General features: G+C 37.4%; 1 pseudogene; it reads left to right on the forward strand.

The window, feature by feature from the left end:
- The window catches only part of LOC136279210 (2-(3-amino-3-carboxypropyl)histidine synthase subunit 1-like), a 490,303-nt pseudogene that overhangs the window by 430 nt on the left and 476,605 nt on the right, over nt 1-13,268 (forward strand).

A 13,268-nucleotide genomic window follows, 5' to 3' on the forward strand; every position in this document is an offset into this window, starting at 1 on the left:
TTTGGTTTGTTTTGTTTTAATTAAACACTGTTACTGCACTGTTACTTATAATTTGATATACTAGTCGAAATCCCCAGCCCTGGACCCAGTATACATGCCTAAGTCTCTGATCCCTGAGGGATAATATGGTAAGATTTCCGCTCAGCTCCATTCTTCATTATGCATACATATCTTGGATAACTGAAAGAAAACAATGGCGAAAACAATAGATTACCTTTGTTTTACAATTGTATGGGACTGTAGGGAAATCTTGCTGAAAATATTCCGATCAAACTTTCTGTTCCTTGAGCAAATATTGTCAAGGGATTAAAAAAAAATAGTCACTGTTATTGAAATGCCTTACATTCCCTGTTATTCAAGAAATAGGAGCAAATAAGAGAAGAGTTGTTCGTCAGATTCCAGATGAGATTGTCAACAATCTTGAGCTGCAAGATGCTGTGAGACAGGTAAAATATGAGAAACTTCACATGACCCTCGGTTCACTTGACCCTTTAACCCCATAAGTGACCAGGAAAGAATTTCTCCTTACAATATCAGTACAATATCAAGCAGACAAGTGATGAGAATGAAGAAAAATATCAATTAGGGGATGAATAGCTGATCCAATACCCAACTTCTCATAACTGACATCAAAAGAATTGTTGGGCAGACAGTAAGGAGAATTACTAAATGAGATCTTGGGAGTCAAAGGGTTGAAAAAGTAAGTTAATTACTTTCAAGCCCCTTTCAACTGATTTAGTTTTATAAAATCCAACTAGGTTCATCATTGGGATTTTCAGTCAGCAGACTGAGTGTGGAAAGAAATTAAAATGTGACTTCTTTAAGTATAAATGTATTGTAAATTGCTCTCCACAAACTTGAATCCTTTTCAGCATGTCATGATGTCACTGAGGCCTGTAGGATTGTTATTTAAGAATCAGATCTTGTTTTTCAAGTTTATTTTAATTTTGCAGTCTGTGTTCTAAATTAACCATCCTTGTCCAAACCTTTTTTTTTTGGCAACTTTTTTTAACATGTATTTGAAATGTGAGGCATTTACAAAGAGTGTGTTCTAGATAACTGTTATTTGTCTGGAATGGTCATCATCAAAACAGGTCACAACAGTTTAACCAACTAGCTACAATTCATTTTCTATATATCAGATTTTGCACCAATAGAGATCAGGGTAAATATTACTTTCTAACGGAGATAATTATTCCTTTTACAACAGTTACCTCCTAACTACAATTTTGAAATCTTCAAGTCAGTGTGGAGGAGTTAAGAAATAAATGCTGAAAGAGGTAAATAAGCCACATTAGTTTTTAATTTTTGTTTGTGTCTTGTTCTTATGCAACACACTTGACTCCACCTTATAATGCCTTTCTCCACCTGAGTGCAAAGAAAAAAAGATGAAGTCGTTACTCTAGCCAAGTGGCCCTGATTCAAGAGGAGCTTATCTGGGTTTTCATAGCATGAAGCAACAAGGAGTATTACAACTCCCCCCAGATGGAATGCTGGTCCATCACTAGGTTACTCCACAGCATTTTATCAGACTTCCCTGACAATTGGCCAGTATCCATTCATACTCCTGGGTAGAGAGACGCATTGTGAGAATGAAGTGTTTTGTTGAAGAACACAACAGAATGACCTGGCCAGGTCTCAAACCCAGACCTCTCCAGCCAGAGTCCAGCGCACTAACCATTATGCTGCAGCATAATGGCATCTTCCATGAGTCACTGATGGTCTTAACACATTTTGACGTCTTCCGCAATCTATTACTGTACAAACCCACAGCAATACAGTCTAATCTATTTGTTTTATGTGGTAATAAAGCAAAATGTTGTCAATAGTGACATCAACTAAATTGTATGCATCTGTCCCACAATAGCTCATATTAAGTAAAAACCATTCAAAATGTGTGCATAATTCAGCTTATCATATAATTTCAAATCTGACATTTTGAGTGTTAGCCCTTTGTCAGAGCAAAGGACTAACACTTGAAACTTCAGCTTTGAAACTCTTTATGGTGGCCAATTTACACTATTAACTCAGTTGATAATACTAAATTATCCTGTTATACTCCACCACCAATTCAGCACCACAGTTTCTTTACAAACTTACCCCCTTTATTAATTTATTATTATCATATAATAATTATATGATCTATGATGGATTCTGAAGGATTACAACTGTAAGATAATCTGCACATGCATACTTTTTTGCCCATCACCTCAAAAAAATTCATACAGAAAGTGGCTCAGGTTTTCAGCACTGGGTGACTGCCATTGTACTCAGTGGGACTTTTGTGTTAGATTCATAGGTTGTGATACAGTCATCATGGGGAATGTCACGTATGGTGCTTGCTGTGTTGATGACTTCACTGCGAGGGCTCTTGTTTGTGATCTTATGGTTCACTATGGCTACAGCTGCTTGAGTAAGAGAAAAAAAATGTTGATAGACATCACTTAATCTTCTTCATCATAATGTAAACTCATATTATACCACAACTGAATCCTTTCAGCCTTGATCTTTTTCTTCTAACCTCCCAGTTTCACCTTTTGAAGTCCCCTTTGTCTCACCTTCTACTTCATAGTTCTCTCAAGTTGCCCTGTGTTTTTATTGCCCTTGCCTTCTGTTCTCTGCTGGTAGATATGTCTAAGTTTTGAATGATATTTTTTTTGAGGAATCCTTGCTTTTTAACTTTGATGCTTGAGCAACACAACAGTTCAATGTCAGTAGCATGGTATTTTGATGCAAACAATAGTGTTGCAATCAGTGGCTATGAATGTATGAAAAAAATTCAAGCCTGTGCTGGATTTGAACGCATGACCTCTGCGATACCAATGCTACTACAATGACCATGAAGATAGTTGGTTGCAAGTTAGCACTTTCTTTTTATCAAATATGGTTATGAAGACTGAAAATGACACTTTATTAGACTAAGTTGTTTTGGTACAAGATATCCCTCATGAAATTTAACTCATTATATTTGCAACTTTTGGTCTCTTCTATTGATGCAAAATTGAAAGATCCTAAACAATTAGTAACCATATATACAGTACTGTAGGTAAGAGAATGTGAAAAGGTTCATTATTTGTTCATTGTTTTATAGTTCCTATTGACTCAACTAAAGGAATAAAGATGTTATACGTATTTGTGGACATAAAGCTGGATGCCGCACATTTTTTCAATACAGTCAGACACAATTTTGAAGCTGGAAAGTCACTTGCACTTTTGAGCACAATCCAGTTTGTGACAACACTTCAAGTATGTATTAAATGATTACACTGATGGGACAGTATCGGGATCATGTTTATTGTAGGTACAGTACTCTCGACTGAATATATTGGTCGAGAGTTGGTCGATACTTAACCAATATATTGGTTGACAGTCGGTTGACAGTCGGTCGACTGACTGCTTCTTCTGGATGGGAGGAGCATCTCACATGGTTCTCTATCAGGCATTTTGTCAAGTTTCCATGACAACTCACTGGTACCCATTTCTCTCCAAGCTAGAGAGAGGGGAGAGAGAATGCAACATAGTGACTTAACTGAGACTTAAACCCTGTGGTTTGGACCCAGTGTCTCCTTTTATTGCGTGCATACTTTCAAATAATTTTTACATATATGTATTTAATTTGTTGTTTACCCAGGCTGTATATCAAGACCTGTGTAAAGATTATCAGGTAGAGATTCCGCAGTGTAAACCATTGTCACCTGGAGAGATTCTGGGCTGCACTGCTCCCAGAATAAAACACAAGGATGCATTCATGTAAGAAAATTGTTAAGCAAAACAAAAAAAAAATAATTATGTAATCTAGTTCATTATGAATTTAAGACAACTGCACCAACTCTTTCATAGCGAGTACTCTTAAATTGAATATTCTTTTGAAAATCTTTCTTATTATTTGTATTGGCAAATCTAGTTGTAAGTACTTTAGTGGTTTAGATTCATTAAAAATTTGCACCATTAGATCTGAAGCTATTTGCTTATAAATAAAACAATGTTCTGAGCCAAGGATCACTGTAGTTAGGATGAAAATTAGGCAGTTTGTTCATGTTTTCACCATGTCCGTTGTTTTGTCAGGAAAACCCCCATAGAGCCTCTGTCTTATTTCTGGAAGAATTGTTTGGCATTCTTCCTGCTGTGTCCATGGCATATTTATTGTTTAGTGATGTTGCCTAGCAACAATGGTGCCCACTTTATTTATTTATTGTAAAAGTGTTATCAAAAACTAAATTGAGAAACAGATAAGTGGGTGTTATGTTTTTGATTAATCAAAAATAGTAATAGTAATCAAGATACCAACCAAACAATTGAAAGAAAGAGAAATTATAAGATAGCGCGCGTGCTTGCCCTATACGGTATCCAGTCACCTCGCCACCAAGCAGACTCGCCACCAGCGAACTCGCCACCAAGGAACGATCTCGCCACCAACGTACTCGCCACCAAGCGAAGTCTTCTCGCCACCAACCACCAATAAAGAGATTAGTCGAGGACAGTAGGATGTTCGGCTGATAAGTCTGTACTCAAACTTTATAAACGTATGTTGTCGAAAGCACTTTCGAAACCGATAAGTTTGTTCGCTTGTCTGTACTCAAACTTTATAAACGTATGTTGTCGAAAGCACGTTCGAACCGATAAGTTTGTTCGCTTGTCTGTACTCAAACTTTATAAACGTATGTTGTTCGTTCGCATTTAGTTTTAATACAAGTGCTATCGAGTTTCATTTCATCACTTATTTCTTCCCATGAAGTTTCATTTTCTCTCAAGTAAGTTTTTATTCCTCGCATCGAGTTTTGCAATTTCTCCTCGCTTACGTGCAAAAGACAAACACGATACGTTTCGATGTCAATGAGTTAGGAACGGAACACATCTAACACGTCGCTGAAGGTCATAATTTAAATACAGACAAGCGCACAAACGTATCGGCCGATTTGAATTGTGCTCGTTCGAACATCCTACTCTCCTCGACTACTTTATTCTAGTTTATCTCTTTATTGGTGGTTGGTGGCGAGAAGACTTCGCTTGGTGGCGAGTACGTTGGTGGCGAGATCGTTCCTTGGTGGCGAGTTCGCTGGTGGCGAGTCTGCTTGGTGGCGAGGTGACCGGTAACCCCCTATACAAGTCCTGTTAAGCCGCTATAAACAAAATCTTTATCTACGCACGCCCGTGCGTAAATAAGATGACGTGATCAATTTTTTTTTACCTGGCTTTCCTTCCTGTTAAGCCGCAATGCAGTTTTCCTTCTCTTTTAAATATGGAACAAACCAGCGAAGAACTTCCCAATTTTTCTATCGGCATTGACCTTTTAGGTCCTGATCCAACAAGCAACAAAAATAAAGCCCAAAAAAACGCGCAAGTTGCACGTTTCGCAAATTTTCATTCACAGTTATCGGATAACTGGTTCAAATGTTCTCCCTCAAACGAAAGTATAAAATCTGGCGTGTTTTTGACCAGCCAATAAGGACGTTTGTGTACTTTTTTTTTGTGCGTCGTGAGAATTTTGCGCTCTATCACAATAAAAGGCTTCTTCGCGCAGATCCTTGTTGTCGCTCTGTTATAAAAGAATTTGCTGATGCTTTAAGCTGTGCGTATATCTAGTTATGGATGCACTTGGGAAGTTTGAAGGGCACTCAAAAAAGAGCACTCTAGCACTCAAAAAGCCAGAGTTGCTTCCGCATTTTTCTTGCTCTCCAAACTTCCCGCGTGCATCCATAAATCGATATACGCACGTTAAGCATCAACAATTTCTTAACTTAAAGTGCCCGTGATAAAAATATAGCAATCGATAATAAGAGCAGCCTAAAAGTGTGAAAGATACTAAAGTAGCAATCCAATCGAAGACAATGCTGAAAATGCGCATGACAATAACGTAACTTTTGAATTCAAGAGAATCCTGAAAGTGGGCAAGACACTAACACACTAACACTAACCTTCCGGAACTTACCAAAACGTGACCAAAAAATTTAAGCTGCCAGGATATCCACGCCTCAAAGCAATGGTGAAATATTCATGTGCACGCACAAAAAAGAAATCAACATCAATGACTTTTGTTTCAGAAACTCAATATGCGAGTTTTACTTTTTTTTCAGCCACTTTCTCCAACGGAGGCGATGCAACTATGTCATCTGAATATAAAAGCGAACGAGTGTAACAATCCAAAACCGAGCTTTACCCAATTTTGACCCCATATTACTAATTGTTTGTTTCCGAGTATCTTTGAAGATCGACACACTTAAGAAAGATGAGTGTCAGTCTTTTTCTGTGCCAAAAAAAGAACCCTCAGATATGATTTTCTTAGCGGTTGCTGTGACGCTACCTTCAAAATTACTTTGTCATGGTCTCTCGCCTGCGGTTGATTAAAAGAAAATGAAACAAACTTTAACTTTTCCTTGTAGAGGAAACGAATGTTATCGGTGAATCTTAGAAACTTGGGGAAAAATAACTCTTACCTTTAATTTGAAGAGAGAATTTTATAGGTGTGTTGGTGTCAAAATTTGGAATAAGATACCGAAAGAATTCAAAACGTTATCAAAACATTCCTTTAATAAACAAATAAAAACGTCTTTATTTCAGATACTAGATAATGAAGATTCTTATCTTGATGTTGAAAAGATCTCCTCTAAACTTAAGGACTGCATAATTAAAACAAATTGATCCGATTGCTTTCAGTACTAATTTATTTGCTTCTATACTTTATTGAACAACTATTGATGCATTTACCAGTTATGCTTCTCTTTATAATTTAACAATATCTAACTATTTAGTTGTTAATTTTCTTTATATATTGTAAATAATGTTTGTTGATGATTGACCCGCCTCGAATAGCAAATTTGCTATCTGCGGGTCAACATAATCTAAATTATTTTGTAAGAAAAAGAAAAATAAAGTGTGTAAGTGTGTAAGTGTGAATAGATAAAATTAGCGACGAGTTTTTAACAACCTGTCGTGATACTACAGACATGAAAGGAGACAATACATATTTCACCAAAGCCTTTCGCTCCATAAAAAAAAACTTTTTGTAACAGAAAAATGTAAGGTGGAATCGAAGCATCACAGAAACTTTGAAGAAAAATCTTGCCTTTGAAGAGAGTATTTAAATATTTGAGTGCGAATATGCGTTTGAGTTTGAAGCACTCCCTGTAAAAGTTTGCAATATAATATACTTGAGTAAGCACTTAAAAAATAATACGTCACTGACAATACACGCTTCGTTCGTTCACTGGTTATAGGAAAGGGAAAAATTTCTTCAGCCATTACTTTGCAAGATGGAAATCAAATATCAAACATTAATTTAACATATGACCCTTGTGGACTCACGCGCGCTTTTATTGAAAAAGAGAATGGCGTTTAAATTACGCCCACGGATAAGAAAGCTGCGTGAGAATCTTCAGAACAAGTAAAAAAGGACAAGAAAAGTTGCTAAATTAACGCGTTTAAAAGCCTTTAAAAAAAATGGCACCGATAACCTTTAAAAGTCCAAATTTGTGGGTGTAAAGCTAACTTCCTCAAGTCTTTGATGTATTCCTTTCGATATGGCAATCACTGTATGTGATGGTCGCCCTCACTGTCAGTCTCTGGAATATCATCAAGGACAGGAAGGGAAGAGCCAAAACTTTCCAAACGAATTTAAGCAGAATGGAGCCCAACTTCTTGCATGTTTGTCCCGTCACTAAAAGATTGTTAACTTCATGCTGATGGCTGTCAAAAGATGCAGTTGATTGTTATTTCAAATGCAAATCGCGCCAATAAATGTTTTGTCTACAAATATGATTGCCCTGTATTTCGTAGTACAGTTTGATTGTCTTTTATCTGATGAAAATATAATTTCAACTAATAAATGTCTGAGAGGGTACTGTTTGTTTTGAAACAATGTTGAATGTCGTTTAAATTGCCAATATCGCTCTGCTATGTCTATCGCGCGTTTTTTTTTTTCCGTCTAAATGAAAGTTATGCGAATGAACAGCAAAAGATGTGTTATTAACATTTCCTTAATTTTTATCGGGCTATAACTGACTGATATACGGCTGCTCAGTGATTGAAAATATCCGCTCATAAGATCGTTATTTAAATGCAACCTCAAGTATGTTTATAGATGTCCAAATGGATAACAGACCTAGATTTGTGACAGACTTCAGTCTCTGAAATTTGTTTTTGTGCAATAAAAGTCAAAGCATGAAATGCTTCGAGTCTGCGTCAAAGTTTACTCGGTGCTCGGCCTGATACGTTTATTTAATTTGAATTGACAGGTTTGGCTGGTTTTCCTTTGTTACTTGCTTATTTTCTCTCGCCGGATATATCAAATGGTTTTTAAGTCGTCGCAGCTTACGAATAAACTGTGAACTCAGAACGTCAACGCAGAACGTCAACGCCAGAACATGAACGCAGATCATGAACGCAGAACGTGAACTCAGAACGTGAACTCAAAACGTGAACGCAGAGCGTGAACCCAGAACGTGAACTCAGAACCTGAACTCGGAACGTGAACTCAGAACATGGACTGGGAGCCTGAACTTGAACTAGAACTAAGAGCCGAAACTGAGAGCCTGGTCTGAGAACTTGACCTGAGAGCCTGAACTGCGAGCATGAACGGCAAGCCTGAACTGCGAGCCTAAACTGCGAACCTAAACTGCGAGCCTGAACTGCGAGCCTGAACTGCGAGCCTGAACTGCGAGCCTGAACTGCGAGCCTGAACTGCGAGCCTGAACTGCGATCCAAAAGTGTGCAAGATACTTATGTTAAAATCCAATGAAAGAGAATCCTAAAAGTGCGCAAGATACTAACGTAGCAATCCAATGAAAGAGAATCCTAAAAGTGCACGAGGAACTAACGTAACAATCCAATGAAAGAGAATTCTTATAGTGTGCAAGGTACTGACGTAACAATTCAAAAAAGGGAATTTTAAAAGCGCTCAAGATACTAAAGTAACAACTCAAGGAAAGATAATCCTGAAAGTACACGAGAAACTAACGAAATAATACAATGAAAGATAATTCTTAAAGTGTGCAAGGTGGTAACGTAACAATCCAAAAGGGAATTTTGAAAGCGCGCGAGGTACTAACGTAACCATCAGAAAAAAGAGAATTCTAAAAGTGTACAAGTTACTAACGTAGCAATACAATTTAAGACAATCCTAAACATATGGGAGGCACTAACTTAACTTTTGAATGAAGGAGTATTATGAAAGTGGTCAAAACACTAACCTACTAATCAATTAAAAAATAATTCTAAAAGTGCGCGAGTAACTGACGTATTAATCGAATGAAAGAAAAAGTGCGCAAGATACTAATGTAAGAAACCAATGAAAGAGAATACTAAAAGTGCGCAAGATGCCAAATAAAGTAATCATCCAATAAAATATCTTAAAAGAGCACAAGATACTAACGCAACAACCTGACGAAAGATAATTTGTAAAAGTGGCAAGATGCTAACGTAATAATCTAATAAAACAGAATCCTAAAAGTGCATAGGATACTAACGTAACTTTTAAATGAGGGAGTATCCTGAAGTGGTCAAAACACAAACCTAACAATCAACTAAAAGATAATCCTATAAATGCACGAGAAACTGACGTACTAATCGCACGATAGAAAATTCCTTTTAAGTGTGTCAGGTACTAACGTAACAATCAGTGAAAGAGAATTCTAAAAGTGTGCGAGATACTAACGTACTAATCCAATCAAAGAAAATCTTAAAAGAGCGCGAGATACTCACCTAACAATCGAATGAGAGAGAATTCTAAATCCCAGATCCCACACGCCTTCGCGCTATCACGAGTATCCGATTAGCAGCAACTCATTGAATACGTATGAGGTTTACATACTGATTTGCTAAAGTTACGAGTATAACACGAAGAAGCCCTGGTCACAGGAAAAAATTAGATGACAATGAAACAAATTTAGAAACCTTTGAAATCCACGCACGTGAAGTAAGATGTGGAATTGTGAACATTATGCAAGCTCTTCTTGAGTCCAAATTAAAAAAGTATTTGCTGACCTGTGAAAGCGGGATTTCTGTTTTCTGTTTCTTTTGCACATTTAACCGAAATAACGTTTTTGGCTGTAAGATTTATACTGACTGCATCCAAATTACCCAGATCACCCTCCAGATAGACCCCTGGTTCTTCTAACAGATCTGCCACAGCGCCATCATTGACTGTTTGCTCAAATGAAAATTTGATAAACCTTAACACTGTTACGGTATAATCTAACCAACAGAAAAGTACTACAATCCAACAACCTCAACTATTTTATCAAACAGCGAGTAATGTTGTTCTTAATAAGGAGCGACTCCTGAAGCAGCACAATGCTTATCGTTAATAAACTTAATTGAGCCCAACACCCCACACAGTCTATACCCTAGCTCACCATTGACACAATCTCACTGCTGTCTCCAAAGTTCCTTGAAATAAGCGGCCTTCCACATTAACTCATTCGACATAGCTTTCAAAACAGTCGTGACTCCGACAACAACAACAACTACTACTTCGACATAAACGAGTCTTTGTATATGTTCACAAAGTGTTCTGAAATATTCCATGAGCTTACCTAGGAACTATTTTAGTAGTATTACATAAAAAATACGTGACTTGATGAAATGTTGTGGAAAGTTCTACGGTATGCAGGCTCTCTCACCGATTGCAATTGCTCTTGATCCGACATTTTCCCTCTTAGCGCGCGCACAAGCATGGAGGGCGCAAATTTTATGAGCCCGAAGATCTGGATATGACTTCGCTTTCCGCGGTGTATTTCGCCCAGCGGTTGATCGACAGAGGATCTGCAAGCGGCCCTATACGCATCCATGAAAATATTTTTTGAATGAGCGGGAAATTTATGGCCTTTTTCAAGAGTCTGACATGAAATTCGAAAGCTGTTGAACTGTTGAAAGACTGAAACTTTGAGAAATGTCCATCTATTATTCAACACTAACACAAGCAAAGCATTTTGACATATTTCACCGAAAGTACTGGCTTGGCTCATCTGAACTGGGAGCCTCATGGCTGAGCTCGGTGCAGAAATGTTCCAGATGTAATCGACCCAGCCCGTTTGCTGGCATGTAGAGTTGTATGTTGCTCGCACTAATCAGATCACCAATCAAATTGCATTTCGGCAAATTAGATTTCGCTTCATCACGAGTCATTTCCTCGTCAACAACGTGTATCTTATCGTGTATTCTAACTGCATAATGCAAAATGAAATCCTAAAACTACTAAGAAGAATTCAAGTGGCACCAAGTGCAACTGTTAGTGAATTATTCACACAATTCAAAGGAAGTTTTGACGTTTTCAAAAATAACTCCTGCTTCCGCAATATGCCTGTTTTTCATTTTGAGCGCTTTCGCCTACGATCTTTACTACTTTACTCTCTCGGATTATGGATTCTTTTTTTTTTTCTTTTTTTTCTTTCTGTTTTTCATTCATTAATAAATTCGACCTTTCCTAACAGTAAAGGCCTATCGTGTTAATATAATAAACAAAAATTAATAATACATGGTTCCCTGACATGCCACAAGCTGTGATATCAGACAATCTCTCCCTGTATGCTGACGATACCACAGTTCACTGCATTGGATCTACCGTTGATAAAGCATGTAACCAACTAAATAACGCACTTGACGAGCTTAACAAATGGTGCATGACTAACTCGTTAACAAATGTTGCATAACTAACTCGTTAACACCACACTCTTCAAAATGCGAAGTAACGTTGTTACACCGGGGAGCCTTCATTGGTCCATACTCTTTGATTATTATTGGTAACGTTGACGTTGCGTGAGTATGTCACGCAAGGCTGTTGGGTATTACCACTGATAACGTTAACGTCGCAGAGGTATGTCACGCAAGGCTACTGGGTATCACTGTAGACTGAAAACTTACTTACACGAAACATCTTACGGAATTAAGAACTTTGTCACTAAATTGAATTTATTTAAAAATTGCTCTTTCCCAGAGAGGAAATCTTTCCCTGACCTATATTTTAAGGTGATTCTCACTTCTGTGACAGACGACATCACGTTAACTCCCAGCAAGAACTACATTGTCGCTGGAAGGATAAGTTTTAATTTGCCACGGGATACACTTTCAGAAGCAGTTATGGAACTCACTCGATGGCACTCGATTTATGATCTGTATAAACTAAGTCTTTTTAAACTATTTTACAACATAGTTAGCGATAATATACCTCCATTTATTCCAGATTGGCTGTATGACGTAACAGTCCGCATAACTTGGGAGGACATAACAAAGCCGTTGTTCTGCGATTTTCCGCCTATTTTATGAAAAATTATGTTCGTTATAACGGCGCTGTATAGTGGAGTTTTGTCTCAGACTAAGACTCTTGAAGTTTTTTAGGCAATTTTATAGAAATGTGAAACCTTATCCCGAATTTAAGGAAATCAGATTAACCAGCTTATTCGCACAGTCGGTAGTATATATTTCCGATGTTTAATTTCAAATTATCTTAAATCATAGTAATACATTTTGCATTGTCACGTGTTTACTTCTAAGTCTGCTTATTCATTTCATATATTTTATCCACTTTTACTAGTAGGTTACTTGAGTATTAGCTATTTACACACGACCTCTCAAGCATGTAATACCTTCAATCTAATCGTGTTCAAATAAAGGATCTTACTTACTTACTGGGGAAAGTCCCGACAGTAATTCAATATGTTTGTCTTCTCACTTTCAGAAGCATCAGCCACGAAGTCTACATGTTGTGCGATTAATTATCTTTCATACCGCCCAGTTTTCCATCACTGAAATGACTGAGTAACTCAAGAGAAATAATGCTCTTTTGGGAATGTCCAAGCTTTTTCGAACTTCATGTTTGCACTTTGTAGTTACATGTCATTCGAATGACACGCCGCGAAAGAACCCCTACTACAGTGAAATAAATTTAGAGCGCCCTTTTCAAACCTTTGTAGCATTATACCACTTATTTTATCTACTAAGTAAAGATATAGGCTCTCAGGGGAAAGCCCGCTTACTCGTTTTTCGATCTTTATGCTTACACACTATGTAGTTATGTAACGTCATGAAAGAATCGTTCTAAAACGACTTTTGTACCATTGCACTAAAGGTACACTCACTCTTGATATATCGAGTTAAACACTCCTATAGACTTTTCATGCCGACACGCGCCAATGTATTAATTTCTAGTTAAAATCTCTCGCTGCGTCAATTAACTTAGAACAGCGATTTCTCTCATTTCAGCAATTAATTTAAAACTTTACGAAAAGTTATCATAGGACACCATGTTACTTCCCCATGCTCCAATGCTGTTCAGC

Source organism: Pocillopora verrucosa, chromosome 2 (assembly GCF_036669915.1).
Source record: "Pocillopora verrucosa isolate sample1 chromosome 2, ASM3666991v2, whole genome shotgun sequence".
NCBI lineage: Eukaryota > Metazoa > Cnidaria > Anthozoa > Scleractinia > Pocilloporidae > Pocillopora > Pocillopora verrucosa.